The sequence below is a fragment of the Podarcis liolepis genome (assembly GCF_965112155.1).
Source record: "Podarcis liolepis genome assembly, chromosome: 11".
NCBI classification, from domain to species: Eukaryota; Metazoa; Chordata; class Lepidosauria; order Squamata; family Lacertidae; genus Podarcis; species Podarcis liolepis.
Genome location: NC_139565.1, coordinates 21,141,195 through 21,162,892, shown reverse-complemented (window position 1 = coordinate 21,162,892; position 21,698 = coordinate 21,141,195).

Genomic DNA, 21,698 nt, shown 5'->3' with positions numbered 1-21,698 from the left:
TAAAGGCATTGGTGGTGGGTAGTTATCGTGTCCAGAAATTGGAGAGACAACCTGTTCTGAATGGAGTCACATTGCCCTGAAAGAGCAGGTTTATAGCTTGGGGCACTTTTTGATTCAACATTGGCGCTTGAAGACAAAGTTGCAGCTACTGAACCCACTTGAAGGTGCAACTTTAACTCAGAAAGTCCTGAATGACTTGGGAGCCAAATCCTCGAATGAACATTTTCCCCTATATCTTTCAGCCCAGGTCCTGAGATCTGTATAGGATACCCATTTCATAGTCCTGATAATAGTTATAATCTGTTGCACAAGGACACAGAGTGGAGCCCTCTCTGTTGGTGGAGCCCCAGTTGTGGAACTCAACCCTTTGGAGGGGAATTATCTCTTTTGCTATTGTTATTTAACTTTTGGCATCAACTTATTCATTCACTTGTGTGTTTGGAGACTGTTTTAGCACTAGATCAGAACAAATGGCCATCAGTTTTCTGTGGATTGTGATTTGTTCTGATTTAGCCCTAAAGAGCGGGCTTTCTGGGGGAAAGCAGTGAGGCCAAGGTAAAATCACCTGGACGCGTGCCAAAAAAATGTGGAACAAGCAGAAAACCACTCGGATCCTTGATTTCCAGGCATGGGACAAGCAGAAGTGTGGATGAGCTCTTAGTCTTGTGCACCTTTTTGTTGCTGGATGACTGAAATATAGTGATCTGAATGCTGTTAGTTTTATGTTTGGTTTAAATTTTTTAATGATTGTGTAATTTATTATTGTGCTTTTGAATTGGTATTTTGTAAACCATCATGGGATCCTATGGTATAAAAGGTGGTTTAGAAAGCATAAGAAATAGACAAATACAGAAAAATAAATTGAGGACAGGGCTAGTATGTGCAGCCTCACTCCTCACTGCAGATCTTCAGGCAATAACTCTTGAATAGAACTTATATCTCCATGGTAACCAAAGTCTTGGATGACGTTGCCCATGTGATGCTAAATTCTACAGAAATTGTTAGGCCAGATTGTGTAGATAATTTATAGCCTCAATGAAGCCTGGCTCACTATGCATAAGCACGGTACTCAGCCACAGCTGACCGTAGAGGTGAAAGCCCCAGATTGGAACAAACAGAAGAAGTTGTAGGAATCACATCACTCTGGGTTATGAATTGCTCTCAGTCAACCAAAGCCTATGTGGAGGTTTATGGAACAAATACCCGTCAAGTGTCCTGTGGGAAATAGGATATCCCATTTTATCACGTGAAATTATGGCAGCCATTTTGGGTGCCACACTCTTACACAATCACACACCACGCTCATGTCCCACTAAAGTACTTTTTTGGTGTGAGATTGCAGCGCAGGTCACATGACTTGCCCAGCAGCACATCTTGGAAGAAACGTGTTCCGGGTTTTGATCTGAAAAATCAGATTGTTCTACGTCTGTGGCAATATTACTGGAGGCACATCAATATGTGAATATCAATCAAAAGAATGATGCAGTTTTAAAGCTACAAACCCCATAATACATTGCACCTGCAAGGGAAACATGCATGCACAAAAATATTCAGGGTCTTGACTGAAAGTGCAGTGGTGACAACGTGGACTCAATTGATGTGTAACAGCAGCCCACAAAAATTAAAGCTGGCAGATAGGTTATGTGGGTGTGCAGAAATCCACTGCTCAAGATTGAAAGCAACTGAAGAGGGAAATTCTCCCAGTGCGTTTCACACATGCCAACACATTTCTGATGTTGAGCTTTTCCCGGGGCTTCCTAGAAACAGAAAAATGCTAAAGAGAAATAGTAGGTGGATTTGCAAAATGAAAGACAAATGTGATAGGTTTTGACATTCCACTTCACATAATCTTCCAGTTTCTTGAGGATGGTAATGTTTTAGATAAGAGTATTTGTGCTCTTTTGTATTTGCCTATTTAGAGCCGTATACTATAGATAGCAGACAAATCCTCATTGAAAACATTGAAAAGTCATTCTACTGTTCCTGCCAGGAGCTTGGCTTATAAACTGTAGTTCACCTAGAATTCCAATCTTGTACCCATCTACCTGGCAGTAAGCATCACTGTGCTAAATTGAAGTTCCTTCAGCGTACATCTAGGACTGCAATTCCTCTGTATGCATCCCCACCAAAATATACTCTCATCCTGATGTAGTCCTTTGTGTGTAGGAGGTCCAGGAAATATATTCTTTGGACAGGAACAGGATCCTGGTGCTCTTTTTTCCATCTAAAGTAGTGTTATGGGAATATTTAGCATAACGGCCTTGGCCCAGTATACCTGAAGGAGCGTCTCCACCCCCATCATTCAGCTCAGACACTGAGGTCCAGCGCCGAGGGCCTTCTGGCAGTTCCCTCACTGTGAGAAGTGAGGTTACAAAGAACCAGTCAGAGGGCCTTTTCAGTAGTGGCACCCACCCTGCTGAACGCCCTTCCACCAGATGTCAAAGAGAAAAACAACTACCAGACTTTAGAAGACATCTGAAGGCAGCCCTGTTTAGGGAAGCTTTTAATGTTTAACAGACTATTGTATTTTAATATTTTGTTGGAAGCCGCGCAGAGTGGCTGGGGAAACCCAGCCAGATGGGCGGGGTAAAAATAATATATTATTATTATTATTATTATTATTATTATTATTATTATTATTATCATCATCATCATCATCATCATCATCATCATCATCGCAGGAGGGGGGAGAGTAGAGTGATGCCTGATAGCTCCACTACAATGCTTTTGGCAGCTCCATCCCTGTCACATACACATCACTGATCACTGATTATTATTATTATCAAAGTGAGAGCCTAAGGGCATACCTTGCATGTGTCCCGGAAGAAACAGGACTTTCCATTTTCTCATGAGAGAACACAATGACCATTTGGGGTGCCACAATCTTGTGTAATTTCGCACTGAGATATCATCCTGGGAAACACACTGTGGGGGGCCACGATCTCGCAGGTTGCCCCCATCCGCTGTGCAAGTGTTCCCCCCAAAACGCAACTTCCTGGCTCTGTGATCTTACCTGGGTCACACGACTTCCATAGGAGCACAGGAAGGAAGACTTGCACCCTGGTTTGAGGACTCCACATGTTGGAGGGTACTGCTCCACTGGCTGGGAGGGGATGGATGAAGTTCAGTGGTAGAATCTGCTTGCATGCAGAAGGTCCCAAGCTCAATCTCTGGCTTTTCCACGTATGACTAGGGATGTCACCTGTTTGAAAAGATGAAGAGGCACTGCAATTGACAATACTGAGCCAGGTGAACCAGTGGTCTGACTCAGTATAAGGTCTGTGTTCATCTGAAGGAGGCCAGGGGGCAACACCTATGAAACCAGAGTCTCCCTGGTATCCCCATGGAAAGCCCTGCCAATGAGAGCCAGTGTGGTGTAGTGGTTAAGAGCGGTAGACTCGTAATCTGGTGAACCGGGTTCGCGTCCCCGCTCCTCCACACGCAGCTGCTGGGTGACCTTGAGCTAATCACACTTCTCTGAAGTCTCTCAGCTCCACTCACCTCACAGAGTGTTTGTTGTGGGGGACGAAGGGAAAGGAGAATGTTAGCCGCTTTGAGACTCCTTAGGGTAGTGATAAAGCGGGATATCAAATCCAAACTCTTCTTCTTCCTCTTCTAGGTGTCTTACCAGAGATGTGGGACAAAATATGGGCAACCCAAGGGCTTGCTGAAGGCATCTGAAAGACCCAAAGCCTGTTAACCAACACAATCTGTCTGAAACTACACCAGGCCAGAATAAGAAAAAGGGAGCTGGAATCTCCCCACTGTCTGTTTACTCCACTCTTATCACAATAATAATATTGCTGTGGAAACCTTGATTTATAAATCATAATGAATATCTGACCAGGAAAGAGGGGGAACATGAACACTAGCTTTGCAAGTCAAGAAATAAGCCATAAAGTAAATTATAGAGAATTGTGTACACACTACACCTTTCAAGCACATTCTTTCCCTCAAATAATTCTGGGAACTGTCGTTTATTACCTCACACAGAGCTCCAATTCCCAGCAACCAGTGCTAGAAAAAGAGGTGCCGGAATCCACCATGAGGTGGCAGAACTTGTTCTCTTGTAATGGCAATGGAGCCCGCCTGAGAGGTGCCAGTTCAGGTGAGTTCCTGCTCAAAAAAAGCCCTGCCAGCAGCCCTCAACGAACAATCCTTTGAGGTAGATAATGTGATTTGAATGTGCTTTGCAAGTGCAGTGTGTTTCCTTCTTTAAAAGGTCTAATTCTGTGCTTGAGAAATGTAACTGGGGGATAGCACTGAACCTAAATAAATCAATGGCAAGATTGCCAAGTTGATGAGAAGGGAAAGTACTTCAGCTGAGCAAGAGGCTCATAATGACTGTTGTGTTTAAAGCTCACATTTCACTCAATTTTAGTGTCGTGGAAGGTATAAAAAGCAATGATATTTACAGCTGCCTTATCAGAAGAAAACAGATGCAGGGGAGAAAAAAAAAGTATTTTCATACAATTTTTCCTTATAAAAAACTTTTTTCTCTGTCCTACTTGGCTGCTGTGGTGCAGCATGCTCAGTTTTGTGCATCAAAGGGTTTCAGACCTCTGCTGAGACTTCACAGAACTGGACAGAAATTACAGAGGAAAGTTTTTCATGACTGAAAATATCCTTTCCATTGAGAAAAAAAATGTTTGATGGGTAAAACACACTCCTTGAAGGGAAAATTCACCGTGAAAAAAGGAAATGTCATGGAAAAGTTTCCTTTTAGCTACCTGAAGACTTGTATCTTTTTCATGGAAAGAGAAACAACAACTTTAATTTTATATTAATAACCTTAATAAATAGCTCTCCCCCCTTAAAGCACATCACGACTTTGTTGTCTTTGTTGGAAGCACAACATGAGAGAGACAGATAGTTTGCCTATCTCTTTGCCCTCTCGTACTAAAATAAAGTTTTAACAGGCAATTTCTCATGGAAGACTTAGAAGGCATGCCAGTCGGGAAGCTGGAGAAGATCTCTTCGCGCTCTTGCCCCCACAAACAAGAACAAAACAACAACTGGAGACTCCGGACTCCACCCAGAAACAACTAAGCCCAGTGCCACCTAGTGACTGATCTACATAATGACACTATCCACATGCTTTTAATTCAACATCTAAAAATCCAGCAAGAACAGGCCAGGTTGCCAGTTCTGCTTCTTGAAGAAAAACTCGTGAACAAATATAAATGGAAGATACAAATAGTGATTAATCCAGCCGTACCTGAAGCCCACCTACACTAGTAAACAAGGATAATATCAGATACTTCTATCTACATTTTAAGAAAGGCAATTTCTTCAGGACTATGGCAACTGCAAAACTACATCTTTTAATATTAACACAGAGTTACCCCACATGATTGATAAGTGGATATGCGTAATTAGATAAAATAACCCCTGTCTTTAGAATTCAAATAGGAGAGTTGGAATTAAGATTGCATTGCTCATTTTAAATTTACTCACTTATTTTTCAGTACAATGGAGTCTTTGATCTTTAAAACTGAAATTACTGTTCATTCTGCCTAATCAAAAGGGTCTGCCTTGTCTTCTGTGTTTATCCCAATTCAGTGTAAGAATACAGACCTGGTAAGAATGGAGAACAGGGAATTCCTTGCTTGATGTTGTGTGGATCTGAAACCTACAGACTCTTTGTTTATAGTCTCCATTCTTATTTCAGTTGGGATTTGGACATTTAAAGCACAATCCTTCATATATCTAACTTGTCTTAGACTGCACACAATTAATCTCTTTGCTGAAAAAGCAGCCAGTGAGTTGAGGGGGTATAGATGTATCTGATTTTCATTTCATCTTAAGCAAACCAACGTATCTGATTTCATTAAAACAATTCATAATGTATGAAATAACGAGTGTGCTGTTATTGACGCACATTAATCAAAGGTAGTTTTGAAAATCCTTAAGCATAACTTCATAGCAAGATTTCACCCTCACTAAGTGATGAGTTGACAGTGTTTCTCTGCTTCTTATATCATTTTTATTACTTTAAATTATTTTCCATGTGTAGTTTTCTGAGATATATTGACTCATTCCAAATCAGTTTAACAGTGCTGTGGTTTAATAGCATTTGTCACTCACACTTTGCTCTTTCTTCCCCAGAGACAAAGTCTAGATTCCTACAGTGTTTTTGTATTAAAAGTATTCTCTTTTTAATAGGTTTTATGCAGTTAGGAATGGCCTCGGCCCAATATACCTGAAGGAGCATCTCCACCCCCATCATTCAGCCCGGACACTGAGGTCCAGCGCCAAGGGCCTTCTGGTGGTTGCCTCACTGCGAGAAGCCAAGTTACAGGGAACCAGGCAGAGGGCCTTCTCAGTAGTGGCACCTGCCCTGTGGAACGCCCTCCCACCAGATGTCAATGACATAAACAACTATCTGACTTTTAGAAGACATCTGAAGGCAGCCCTGTTTAGGGAGGTTTTTAATATTTGATGTTTTATTCTGCTTTTAATCTGTTGGGAGCCACCCAGAGTGGCTGGGGATGGGCGGGGTATAAATAATAAATTGTTGTTGTTGTTGAATGTGAGGACCTCAGTCCTCTTGGAAGCCAAGATCAGACTTACAACATTGGCCAGGGTTTATTCACAAAGGAGCAAAAACCAGATTCCTCACTAGGGCTGGCTTTCAAGGTGGGCCAGACTGGGCACTGTCCAAGGTGTGAGACATGCAATGTCCTGAGGGGTCTCTCACTGCCCCAAGCTGGACTCTATACTACTGCCCTGGGCATCTGACAGGAGAAAAGAAGGAATTCGATTTTGAGGGGGCTTAGATTGTTAGTTTTCATTAATAAAAGGAAAAAAGGACTGCTAAATATCTATCATCTATCTATCTATCTATCTATCTATCTATCTATCTATCTATCATCTATCATCTATCTATCTATCTATCTATCTATCTATCTATCTATCTATCTATCTATATCTATCATCTATCTATCTATCTATCATCTATCTATCTATCTAGCTATCTATCTATCTATCTATCTATCATCTATCTATCTATCATCTATCTATATCATCTATCTATCTATCTATCTATCATCTATCTATCATCTATCTATCTATCTATCTATCTATCTCTCTCTCTCTCTCTCTCTCTCTCTCTCTCATTCTATCTATCTATCATCTATCTATCTATCTATCTATCTATCTATCTATCTATCTATCTATCATCTATCTCTCATTCTATCTATCATCTATCTATCATCTAGAAGAAGAAGAAGAGTTTGGATTTGATATCCCGCCTTTCACTCCCTTTAAGGAGTCTCAAAGCGGCTAACATTCTCCTTTCCCTTCCTCCCCCACAACAAACACTCTGTGAGGTGAGTGGGGCTGAGAGACTTCAAAGAAGTGTGACTGGCCCAAGGTCACCCAGCAGCTGCATGTGGAGGAGCGGGGACGCAAACCTGGTTCCCCAGATTATGAGACTACCGCTCTTAACCACTACACCACACTGGCTTTCTACACCATCATCTGTCTCTGGTTTTTAAAATAAAACCGTGCATGCTTTATATCAAATTAGTGCTGACTTGGAACAAGAAACATGGTGGACTGTAATACGGGGTGGTTCTAAGGGCTTGGAGGGTAGTGGCACTGCTTATTAATGTTTTTTTGTCACAATTATAGTAATAAGATCAATTCATTGTGAGTTTTTGTATTGTTGTGGATGTTGCTTTCAGCCGAATAGCAAACTCACCACACAACTCTCCTCCTTCGAGACCCCAAGGGAACTGCGGAAGATCGCATTGATAGGGTTATCTTGAATTGTGTAGAACTAAATGGTGAGAATGTTCTGCAAAGCCTGTAAATGACATCTTGGTAGTCAAGATAACCCCCAGGACAGATAAGTAGTTGCTGCAAAATATGCGTACACACTTGCTTTGATATATACTAATTGGTTTGCTTTGATGCTATGCTTATCCTTATTGGCCTAAAGAGGGGAGGTATCCATAAGATGTCAACCTCCTGTGCTGTCATTGGCAGGTGCAACAATGGGAGGCCATGCCCCAATTGATGTGTGCTGTTTTTTAATATAAGTACAGTGGTACGCTTCAGGTTACAGACAATTGAGGTTACAGACTGTGCTAACCCAGAAATAGTACCTTGGGATAAGAACTTTGCTTCAGGATGAGAACAGAAATCATGCCCTGGCGGTGCGGCAGCAGCAGGAGGCCCCATTAGCTAAAGTGGTACCTCAGGTTAAGAACAGTTTCAGGTTAAGAATGGACCTCCGGAACGAATTAAGTTCGTAACCAGAGGCACCTCTGTAATATATAAATGTTTTCCTGGGTGCAGACAAGTCATTACAAACGTTTGCCATTTCAGCAGCATCCCGAGTCTGTAATGGCAGCAAGGCTCTGCAGGAAGAGCTTCCAACAGTTTTCAGATGAAAAGAGGGGCATTTCTCTCACACGCCCAAACTGACCCTCCCTGAGTGCTGCTCAGGGCAAGCGCAGGCTCATTTCCCTAAGCTTGGCGGCAGAAGCACTGGCAGGGGAAATAGGGACATTCCGGGATCAAACCAGAAGCCGGGATGGCTTTTGTAATTCTGGGACTGCCCATGGAAAATTGGGACACTTGGAAGGTATGTTCCGGTTATGTTTTAAGATTTTCATGGTACAAGGTCAGATGTCCCCTCTCAGATTGGACCTCTCTCTCTCTCCTTCCTCAGAGAGGTCATAGGACAGCATTTCAGTGAGGAACACTTTCTTCTAATAGAGTACTAGAATTGGCCATTGTGACATTTTTGATGCCCTTCTTTGGTATCGTTGCATCAAAGCACTCACTCAGGCCATCCTTTGGGTTTGTGGATCTGGACAAAATCTCTTTGTATAAGTCCAAAGCTGAGCTGATGACACTTTATACCAGGCATAGGCAAACTTGGCCCTCCAGATGCTTTTGGCCTACAACTCCCATGATCCCTAGCTAGCAGCACCAGTGGTCAGGAATGATGGGAATTGTAGTCCCAAAACAACTGGAGGGCTGAGATTACCTATGCTTGCTTTATACGCTTAAATCACCATGGTGAATGAGATTTTAAATAGCCAGTGAGGGTAACTGTTATAAAACCAAGACACGCTACAAGCAGCCTTCTAACAATGTTTCAAAAGAAGAAGAAGAAAGCCCTAGTGATTCTGGTAAAGACTCAGATAAGGCACCATGCCTAAACAGCTAGATGTATAATATATTTATGACAATATTTCTCTTACGCGTTATCCATTAGTCTCCATTCCCAAGAATACTGAAGGTATAAGAACTGTAGCATTTTTAAAAACCCCACAGCAGCATTTATAACTTGCACTTTAATACTGAAGAAAAATAACTATCCTCCTTTGCTACTGTCCAGTTCCTTGGAAGTATTTCTCAGAGATGATTTCAGTGGGAAATGTCACATGCTGTAAAATATGAATCACATCATTCCATTTTGGGCTTGATTTATTTTTGGTTTTTGCCTTTCTGGTCTGACAGTATCAACATTAACTTTGTGGAGCTGAAATGCTGTTATCCACAGTGGAGTTGTTGAAAAGTGCTGTTTTGATTTGATAAATACTGTAGGAATATAACCCAGAGGAATTCTACTAAAGAAAATATTGGACGCGATTTCATTTCTCATCTTTGATAGAACTTTGAACTAACAAGGCCCATCAGGGATCGCAGCTCTGATTATGTTTCGACTGATACATTTTGTAGACATGTGGACCTGTTATGGCACCTCTTGTCCTTAACAAATGTAAATAACATTTGCACATCAGTGTCACTTCGGATGGTGGCCTTTATTTTTGTTTAGCAACTTCCTAGTTTGGAATCCGTAAGCCATAAAGAATTCAAGGATCCCTGGCAGGTGTTTTTTTGGCAGCTGTTATTAGATGCGAGGATATAGGTTGTCACAAAGAATTATGACCATCATCTCCATGTTTTCTAACTGCTGCCACAGATGGCAAAGTAACTGTACCATCCAGGCTTTTTCAAAATGCAACCGGTGGCTGAAAAGATAGGTCAATAAATTCTGTTGTCCAAACAACATAACTCAATGAAATTGTTTTTGCAGCCGAATAGAGAGCACTCGGCAAACAGAATACTGAGTGTGGCACAGTGTTCCGTGTGAAATGATAGTTGCATGTGAATAATAGGTTTTGCTCAACTCATATACTGCCACCCTCAGTGCAAGCAGCAAAACAGAATTCCTAGATAAGGATAAGCAAATAGAAGTTTTGCTTAAATGATTATACAGCATAGTGCTTTCTAGAGTATGTTGACATTGTGCATGCATTCCTGACAGTGCCAAAGCAAGGATTTGGGGATATGTGTGTTGTGGGAAATCAAGAGAGTGTCTGCATTAGACTTGAAGCTATGAGCCAACACACAAGTTAACATATTCCTGGAAGAGTGTTGAAACATGGGTTAAGTAAATCAAGATGGAGGGCTAATGTTTCAACGCAGGCTGACAGAACTCATAGACATTTTCAGGAATGCAGTAAAAATGTGAAGCCACTGTAGATGGCTGGTGCCACCAAAGCCAGTGGTTCTCAAACCAGCTCCACATCAGTTTCGCTCGTTTCCCCAGGCCTAGCCCACTGGTCCCAACTCCTACTGTCATTCCTATTTTAACAATGTTTTGCAAATGTACAGAACCAAAAGGTGACCTCACCACTCAACACAACACAAACACAAAATGAAGCCCCACTTAGTTCAGTGGGACATGCTGACAAGAAAGGGGGAACAGGATTGCAGCCTGAGTAGACATAACTAGGTTGGAGTAGTAACCTTGTATTCTCACAAGATAGGCTTCGTTCCACAGTCACACTGCCATCAAATCCATCCTCCCAATGCAATTTTTCAAGAGTCGCTGAGAATGCCAAAGAACATTCTTGTGTTGATGTTTGTATGTACTAGAAATATCAAATTGCACATACTGAATCTGTGTTTCAAAACTAATTATTGAGATAGTATTAGCATCATATATGAAAACAGTTAAGTGGGCTTATGTTAGGCATGGTTCTGTTTTTCTGAGCTAAGCCAATAAGCCAGATGTTCATATCGGACAATAGACCTTGGCTACAGCCTGCACTGAGTGCATTATGTCATTCTTTAGTACTATCTGGGGCTAAGCTGAAAATTTCTCCTGCATGCTTTTTAGCCATTCTGCATCAGTTCCTGAAGAAAAGAAATTTGCATCTGAAAATTATCAAACCAGAAATTATACTGGGGTGCAGATTGTTTTGCTTAATGGTAAGAAAAATAGCCACCCGCAGCCACTTTGTAATGGTGAATTAAACCCAATTCTACAACCATTAAAAGAAAAAGAAGAAAGGGCTTAGTGTGGTCACTTCTCATGCATATCTTCAGCATGTGAAAAGGGGTGATGTAATACAGTCGGTATAGTCTGATGATGAACTCTGTTGTCAGATATGAGTATCTGGCATGATGGCATGGTCTAGGAAGCCAAAATCATACCTAATGCAAGGCCTTCCCTACATACTGATACCATTTTCACATGTGATGCTAAGAATATATTTGTGTCAGGGACTGGATATCGGAGGAGGAATGGTGGACACTGTCCCCCCCCCTTCTTCCTGCACTTCCTAGAGAAGAGGAACACAGTATAGATTTACAACAGTGGTCATAGTTCAGAGGCTGCAGAGGGGAGAAGCTGGAAAATATTGGGAGGGGAGCAGGAATAAGAAGAAGCACCAGGGGAGAGACAGCTGACAGACTCAGTGTCTTTAGAAAGCATTCCAGATTACCCCTTCTCCCAGAACAGGCAGGCATGGAAAGTAGGAGAACAGAAAGCTCAGGGCAGAAATCACAGATCGGCCCATGTAGGGATGATGTATAATAGGACAGATGAAGGGGGGTGGGGCTTTACTCGGAGCAACAACCTTAATGCAAGAGAGGCACTTTTCAAAGCCTCTCTCTGTGGATATTGAATAAAAGACTTGGTAAGAACTCTTCTTGTTTATCTAATTCTTGGCTGCCCACCGTGAGGGGGGTCAGATTCCCTGAAGCCTGACAATTTGTAATGACTAGTTCTGAACTTATTAATGTGGCACATAACAAAAGAAACAGTCATGGGCTTATTTAATATCAGCGATATGTTGGATATGCTGTTATTTGGATATAGAGGATCAGCCTTGAAGATATATGGAGGGTCAGGTAGACAGAGGGTAATAAGGCTTGCTCCTTCTAGATCTCTCAGCAGCTTTTTATACCATACCCTTGACCATGGTATCCTTCTGGACCCTCTCTCTGAGTTAAGGGTTGGAGACACTTTTCTACAGGGGTTCTGTTCCTTATCGGAGAGCCTTGAAGAACTACATGTCTACACCCTGATCTGTTATAGCTCAGTGATAACTGAGTGATAACTCAGTTGTTGGGTGCTAAAGGCACCATTTTAGCTCTACCACTGCTTATATGAAATGGTTGGAAAGAGTCATAAGGCGATTTTGGACACAGTGTAAAAAAATGGGGGCAGGAGAAGTCATGAACAAGTTGAACCAGTGACCACAAACTGAAGCTAAATCCTGCTAAGACAAAGACACTGTCAGTGGGTCCAAGAGTGCCTTTTCGTGCTCTGGCTGTACTCCTAAAGCAGGCTTCCTCAACCTTGGCCCTCCAGATGTTTTGAGACTACAATTCCCACCATCCCTGACCACTGGTCCTGCTAGGGATCATGGGGGTTGTAGGCCAAAAACATCTGGCAGGCCGAGGTTGAGGAAGCCTGTCCTAAAGGAATAGGTGCACAGTTTAGGAGTGCTCTTGGAACCATATTTGTCTATGGAGCTCCAGGTGGCCCCCATGGCATAGAACACCTAATATTAATAATAGCTTGACCTCTGTGCTAATTTTTCCATTAGGCTACACCCCGAAAAGTATTCTGGAGACTTCAGCTGATGCAGATTGTGGTGGCCCAAAAGGTGAATGCATGATTTCTGTTCTCATCCTGAAGCAAAGTTCTTAACCCGAGGTACTATTTCTGGGTTAGTGACGTCTATAACCTGAAGCGTATGTAACCCAAGGTACCACTGTACTTATAAAACTCTATGCAGCTCTGGACCCCAAACACCAGCTTTCCCATCGCTGACCAGCAAGGCCTTAAGATGAACAAATAGAATCCAGTTAGCTTGATACAGCCTGATGATTATTGGCTTGTGCCAATGTGGAGACAGGTTTTTTCATTGGTCATACTGGTAGTATATAGAGTGTACTCCCTGCTGAAATATGAAACACAGGCATTCCTCTTATTGATCAACCTGTGCCTCCGTTTCTTAATGATTGTATTGTTTTAATAGTACTACTTTATTGTGCATTTTAATTGTGGGTATTTATATTTTAATGTCTGTGTAACTTGGTTTTAATACTTTGCCAGCTGCTTAGAAGCCTAGTTTGTTATCCAGGGGTATACAAAATTATGTTGTTGTTGTTGTTGTTGTTGTTGTTGTTGTTGTTGTTGTTGTTGTTGTCAGGGGTGACTGTCACCATTTGCTGTAGCAATTAGGCTTTCTTTGTGGAATTAGGCTTTCTTCATTTGAAAATTCTTGTTACTGTAGGTCTAAGAAGCAAAAATGTTGATTTGAATATGCACAGACATAGGTGGGTGTGATGTCATTGCACAGGTGCAGGAATTACCAAAAGGAAAAAAAGGGGGGGAGTAAGAAAAGAGTTTTATTTAAAAGCTGTGTTTTTCTACCGACACAGCTTACCTAGCAGAGCGACTCACCTCAGGCTATACTTTAAAAACACACTTTCGCTTTTGCTATAAATTGACATGCCATAAGAAAGACATGGGGGGAGGGGGAACTTCCAGGTATCATCAGCTTCAATTATTCAAGTTAATTAAAGTTTCTAAAATAGACATCTAATTTGCCATTAACCTGTTTGACACTCAAATCTGAAGGTAAAAGCTTCATTTACCTTCACTGAGGAGAGAGAAATGATATGCCAAGGCTGTTTTTACAATATCCCTATGCACAGGAGAAGAAAAACCCCCTCAGGTTTTTCAATATCACCATTCTTTTTTGCTTTTTTAATTGATGCCTTTGATGGACACATTAAATAAGAAATGCAGTCTCCTGCTGCTTCTTGCTTCAGATGTCACCTACGTTTTCCACAAATCCTCACTGTATTTATTTCTAGTCAGGTTCACAAAAACCACACTGGATTATCTGTACCTGTGGCAAAGCAAAGTAAACCACACAAACAAAGCAAAGCATATGCACGAGATTTAAAGAGTAAGGTGCTCAAAATCACGTAGGGCACAAGTTCATGGACTGCCTCCAGACTATTTTTTCAGGAGGGATTCAGGTGCATATCAGGAAATTTAGTTTGCACAATTAAAGTAGATTAAAGTGCTTTGTTGCCCACATACAACAAATGCACCTTAAAAAAGAAACATACATTTTGTGCTTAGGAAAATGGTGAGAAATACATTTAACCAGGGCTTTTTTTCCGGGGGGGGAGGGACTCAGGGGTACCCAAACCCCTAAACATTTTGTGAATCTAATGGGAGAAGAAACTAAAAAGTTTATTTCTTCTCAAGCATGGTGAATCGTCAGTTCTGTTGCTACCCCCATGGCGGACTCATTTCCTGTCATGGTGTTTCCTGAGTCTTAGACAGAAGCGAGCGTTTAATATGTGAAGTAGGAATTGGAATCCAGCACAGTGATTGGTCAGTTTCGTTGTTGTGTGTGAAGGCCTCTAAAACCACCCCCAAAATAAAAACGCAATAGACACAGAATTTAGTTTAAGGTTTTTAGCATTAATTTTGGCCACAACTTTATTGATTACAGCATGTGAGTGGTTGATTAGGCATTGGTTCCAGACTACCTGAACCTGAACAGTGGCAGGAACAGGACTGACACTGGGCACCACCATATGTCAGTAAGGGATAGCGTCCTGGGGGAGCGAGAAGCTGGCTTTGATCTCACAGCTCACCCCAGATGCTCCCAGCCCCTTGACAGGGTTCGGACAAAAGCAAGACGAGCCCCTGGATTCCAGATTTTCCTGAACACATCCAGAATACTACAGTTGGCAGCAGTGTCCAGGCAGAAATTGGGCAAATGTCTAGGAAAATCCAGATTTTCACTGTTGGAAATATGGCAGCCCTATGTGGCCTAACCTCCGCATAAGCTTTGTGCAAGCATATCAAAATGAGTGCTCAATAAACAGATCATCTCTAAATCAGCAAGAAAAGGAAGAAATTATTTACTTACTTATTATTATTTATGTGTCTTACTGCAATGGTTATTATAGAAGAAATAAATAAAATAAACAAATGCGTAATATAGCTCATGCATGGAAAGGTTGCTGAAAATATTTATTCTACCAATAGGGCCATACAACTTTGGAACCTTTTTTTTTTTTTACATATAGAGTCCATTACCAAGAAGCAACACACATAAGGATCCATATAAGTTCTGGCTCCCACTTCTGTAGGCAACCTTCCAACATTGTCCATTGGCTGAGCTTGTCATCAGAGGCTCTGCTCCAGATGCTCCCACCACTGGAGGTTAGGTGGGTGGAAAGTGGAGATACAACCCTTTTTGTTGGGGTGCCTCCACTGTAGGACAGACACTCCAAAGAACTTCACTAATTCACCTAATTCAACTTCAATTTTGTCATCCAAGATGCATTCAGCATTGTGGGCCCAAGCCTGTGGCTCCACCACCCAACTGAGGTTAGATAGTCACGCTTCTTGATGAAGTTCAGGCTAAGTTCAGGCAAAGACTTTCATACTCCAGTTGCCATTTTAAGAGTCTTCAGGTTTCTGCTTCATTTACTTTTATATATAATGCTTAGAAACACTAATGATTAAGCTATATAAACAGATATAATAAACATCATGCTTCTGTTTGTATGATGGGACTTTCTTTCCTTTCCCAACTCCTAGAGCAGATTTTAGGCATTTCCAAGTAGTTGCCGGGAGAAGAGGAAGTTTCATCCTGGTGGTAGACAGACATTATTACAGTTCTACCTTTGGTTAAGTACTTCATTTGTTCCGGAGGTCTGTACTTAACCTGAAACTGTTCTTAACCTGAAGCACCACTTTAGCTAATGGGGCCTCCTGCTGCTGCCGCGCCACTGGAGCCCGATTTCTGTTCTCATCCTGAAGCAAAGTTCTTAACCTGAAGCACTATTTCTGGGTTAGCGGAGTCTTTAACCTGAAGCGTATGTAACCTGAGGTACCACTGTATCCCATTTCACCCTGTTTCATTTTTCTGTGCTTTCCCTAACTTCTACTGCTTTTATTATTTTGGTTTTACTGTAGTTGATCTCACTGTTTTATCGTAGAATATTTTGGAATGTTTTGTGGCTCTCTATATTCCTGATGTATATTTTGCTCCAAATAATAATTATTTTTAAAGGTAGGCAACTGATTTGCTATATAAAAGAAATAATAAGGTAGAACTATGCATGTTAATCAAAACTTGGTACTGTTGATGTTTTAAAAGCATGTCTGCCAGTGTAATGCTGTTTTTGTCTTTCCCATTCTTATGCCACCCTCACTCTATTTAAAATCACTTTGCAAGCATTGGGTACTTCTTATCCAGAGTTTTCTCATTTTCTTATGGAAAGAGAACCTGATTTACACAATTTATTTTTTTTTAGCATTTTTTAATCAGTACAAAAGTTCTTCATTGGTACACAGACTGAAAAAGAAAAAGCTTGATATAGGGTGGGTCAGGGTTGGGTGGGCAGAGAAAAGAATTATTAAATAATTCATCATATTGCTTTAAAAAAAAGCGCAACCAAAAATTCATCAAACCAATGTAAATAAAGAGAAATGTCACACACCATCACCACTTTTATCATTTCACAATAACTGGTGAAGAGTGACCATTTCTTAACAAACTGATATTCATATACAGCTTTTCCACATTCAAATATATTTTGTTAATTTGTACATTATAGGCGTATCCCAGATCCTGGAAAACAACTCTGATATTGGGTGCGACTTTCTTTCTCTAATACACGGCGCTTGACATTTTGGTAACCATCTCCACATGTCATTGCAAATAATTCAGTAGTGTTATAATTAGGTCATTTGGGAGATGACATCCAGTTATCTGTTTAATAGAACACAAACCTCCAGAAGCTTTAAGTCCTGTATCACTGCCAAAATAAGTGTAAATAATCTGCAGAAAGGTTTTCCACATTTCCAGCAAATATCCCACACAGGCTATGCATCTGTGGTAACAAATATCACTGAGGGAGGCAGAATTCTATAAAAACAAATCCTCCAATTTTGCAGTGATTAATACTTTACCTATATTTTGTCCAACCAATTCCTTTTCCAAAGCAAGTATACGCAGTTTCTTTCCCTGTTTTCTTTAAGCATTTTAAGGGTTTTTATCTTGTAGTTCTTTAAGACTCCTAAAACAGGAGTCTGCTGATCCTATGGGCTTCCTCCATCTGTGGATGACCTAGGATTTGATCATGTCCTAATGTTCTTTTTTAAGTGGCATGTGTTCGTGCAGAGACTGTCCATGCTGTACAACTGAACACACTGAAGAAACCACAGGGGAAATCTACACACATATAAAAAATGCTGTGAAAATGCTTTTTAAAAAAATGTTTGAAAAACACATAGAATTTCGCATAGCTCACTTTTGCCACCTAGTGTCACATTTGCATATTGCACTTTACAACACATTTAAAACTTTTCATTTGCAGCTGTGTGAGGGTGAAAGAGGAGAGTGCAAAATATGGTCTGAAGCTCAACAGCAAAAAACTAAGATCATGGCCACTGGTCCCATCACCTCCGGGCAAATAGAAGGGGAAGAAATTGAGGCAGTGAGAGATTTTAATTTCTTGGCCTCCATGATCACTGCAGATGGTGACAGCAGTCACGAAATTAAAAGACGCCTGCTCCTTGGGAGAAAGGCGATGGCAAACCTAGACAGCATCTTAAAAAGCAGAGATATCACCTTGTCGACAAAGGTCTGTATAGTTAAAATTATGGTTTTCCCAGTAGTGATGTATGGAAGTGAGAGCTAGACCTTAAAGAAGGCTGTTTGCTGAAGAATTGATGCTTTTGAATTATGGTGCTGGAGGAGATTCTTGAGAGTCCCATGGACTGCAAGAAGATCAAACGCATCCATTCTTAAGGAAATTAGCCCTGAGTGCTCACTGGAAGGACAGATCGTGAATCTGAGGCTCCAATACTTTGGCCACCTCATGAGAAGAGAAGACTCCCTGGAAAAGACCCTGATGCTGGGAAAGATGGAGGGCCCAAGGAGAAGGGGACGACAGAGGACGGGATGGTTGGATAGTGTTCTCGAAGCTACCAGCATGAGTTTGACCAAACTGTGGGAGGCAGTGGAAGACAGGAATGCCTGGCGTGCTCTGGTCCATGGGGTCACAAAGAGTCGGACACGACTAAACGACTAAACAACAACAAAATATGAGTCACATAAATACAGAGTCTCCAATAGGTACTCTGAAATGTGCCTTTCACAAACATTTGGGAGCAGATGCTTTTACATCATAATGGTGACTGCATCTTAGACTCTCTACTCCTACATATTGCTAAGACTTGGTAGAAAATATTGAATTGGGGAACTGAATATGTATTTCCAAACAACTCAATTGTTTGTCAGTTTACATGCATTGAAAGCTAGTCAAAAAGGCATTTGTTCTTTCGTGTGATACCAATTCTACACAGGAAGACCTTGAAATCAGCTGCAAAGAATACGGAAATCTTTTTTAAATAAATAAATAAATAATACTTATATAATTTAGAAATTTTGCCAGACATAATCGCGGGAGCCTTGAGAGAGAAAAAACAAGGATCTTTTAAACATATAAAATATAAAATGTTCCAAGTTTAGCAAATAAGCACTTTCTCTAACTAATGACCTCATTGGTTTTAATTAATGCTCCATGCAGAATGTTAACCTAGCTGCATTCTGGGAGGGTTAGACACAGTCTTCAGGTCTTCCTAAAGCTCAACATCTCCAGCTTGACTGCATTCACTCTAGCAACTCTCAAATTAGTCATTCATTCATTCATTCTTCCATCTATTCATTCATTCATTGCTAGCAACTCAATAGGGAAACGTATTCACGTGTTATAGCTGCAACACTGACAGATCAGCTACAAATGATTTTACACGTTGCAGGGATGAATACCTAGAAACAAGTGACGTTGTGCAATTAAAACAACAAATTCCATGCAAAGACGTTATTTCAGAAAAAATTCAAAAGACTAATCATTTTGATTATTTTTTAATAGCAATGCGGAGCTCTGTATTTACCGCCTGATGGAACTCCTGAAATGCATTGTGTGCCTTCAAAAGCCGTCTAGGCTTCTGAATAGGACACTATAAACCTGATTTCAACAGACTGAAAACAAGATGTGACAAGCAGTTTGACACTGGCCCTCGACTAATTTCCGTTATTTGTAAAGAGCCACAATCTGAATGGAAATAGCTCAACAGAATGGGTCAGTATGGTTGGGGCCATGTCAGTTCACACATAAAAACCCAGTGCAGGGGAAAATAAGCAGCCATTGATTTCTAGAGAAAGCCCCAGAGACTGTGGAAAGCTGCCAAAATGAGGCACCGGCTGCTCTCCGCTGGAAACCTTTTGTGGTGGAGTGAGAGAGAGAAGGCTGGTGCGTCTGAAAGGGAAAATGAGGCAGAAACCAGGATAGAAGAGGGCTTCCTGACTGCTTCTGCAAGGCCTCATTCCCCAGGCTTCGCATTCTCTTTTCTGAGAAAATGTTGAAGAAAAACTGCGTGCATGCGCGCGCGCGCGCACACACACATACACACACATAAAAAAAAAGCTATATAAAACCTCCAGTAACCATCCTCTCCACCTTTATTTATGCAGTGAATCGGGAACAGTTCCAATGGGAATTTCTCATGCTCTTTCACATTCCCTGAATTCAACCTGGTGCTTCTTCTGCTTCTTTTAAAAAAGAAACAGCTCTGATCGAATAAATATATGCTTCAAAAATGGAAGAAATACTCAGTGTGATTGCAGATCGTCATTTGCATAATTGCATTATGACGACAATTTTAGAAAGATAATAAATGGGGAGCATTTTGTTTGAAGTTTTTATGCTTCCATAATAAGAAAATCCTGGCCGCGTCTCCTTAAGCACCTTAGCAATGATTTCATGCTAGAAATGAGAGCACACACCAACACACACAAACACTCTTTAAAGTTTGGGCAGTGGGTAATAACTCTTTTGTTTCAAAACTAAATACTCCAGGCACTACAGCCTGTGCCTGTATAAAATATCCACAACAGAGCATAAAAATGAGCATGTATTGGCAAGTTTCAGATCACCTCCAATGCTGGAAAAGATTGTTTCTCTTAATCTGGTGAAGTGAGCAAGAGGATGTTTGTCTATATTGCTTTTTTTTAGTGCTTATGGAAGGCACCCCCCCCCCCAAATAATTGGTATCATCAAACAGATATACCGTATTTTTCGCCCTATAGGACGCACCTTTTCCCCTCCAAAAATGAAGGGGAAATCTGGGTGCGTCCTATGGGGCGAATGCAGGCTTTTGCTGAAGCTTGGAGAGCGAGAGGGGTCGGTGCGCACCGACCCCTCTCGCCCTCCAGGCTTCAGGAAGACATCCGCAGCGTGGGGAGCCTTGCAGGAGTTCCCCGCAGGGCTCCCCACGCTGCGGATAGCAGCCTGCCGCCCGGCGGACGGGGCACCCTGAAGCAGAGCGCCCCCCCCCCGCGCCAGGCAGACATCTGCAGCGTGGGGAGCCTTGCAGGAGTTCCTCGCAGGGCTCCCCACGCTGCGGATAGCAGCCTGCCACCCGGCGGGCGGGGCGCCCTGAAGCAGCGCGCCCCTCGCACCGGGCAGACATGGGCCAGCCCCACAAGCTCGGGGGACAGCAGGGAGGCGCAGCGCCGCCATCCTGCTGTTCCTCGACCTGATTCGGTTTCCCCGACCTGCTTTTGGGGGAGAAATAAAGGGGAAAAAAATTTCCTTTATTTCCCCCCCCAAAAAACTAGGTGCGTCCTATGGGACGAAAAATACGGTACTTATTGTTTAAAAAAAAGGGAGCCTGTTCAAATCAGGGATAGCACTACCATTTGATAAAGTGAGGTGCCCCTCTCAGGCAGCTGCTATTTCTTTGTGACCCCCTCAAATCAGTTAGTATCAATAGTAAGCAAAACTATTAATTGTTATTTCATTTATGTTTTATTATGTTTTTGTATATGTCAAAAGCTGCCCAGAGTGGCTTGGGCAACCCAGTAACGTGGGTGGGATATTATTATTATTATTATTATTATTATTATTATTATTAATCATGTTTTGACTTCCAGTATGAGGTGCTTGTGGGATTTTCAGTCAGGTACAAAAATAACTTTCTTTCATATTGTTTGTTTAACTGCAGTATTTAGACAGGCCTTTGAAATGAGATTTGCTTGAATTTTTTCTTAAAAAATTGTTTTTATTTCTATAATTGCAGTATTATGCTTTTGAATATTTAAAATGAATAAATTGAATTGGAGTGAATTTTCCTGTCCAATGTGTGATTCTGACCTAGACTGAGCTGTCTTTGACCCCCTGGTACCCTTCAGATGTTTTGAATGAGAACTTGCATCAGTTACAGCCTTCGTAGCTGGGCTTTTAGGGACGTTCCTCCCCAGAGTGACAGTGAGGAATCCGAAGAGGAAGGAGAGCAGACTGGGGGGAGTTGAGACTTGGTTCCTTCCCAC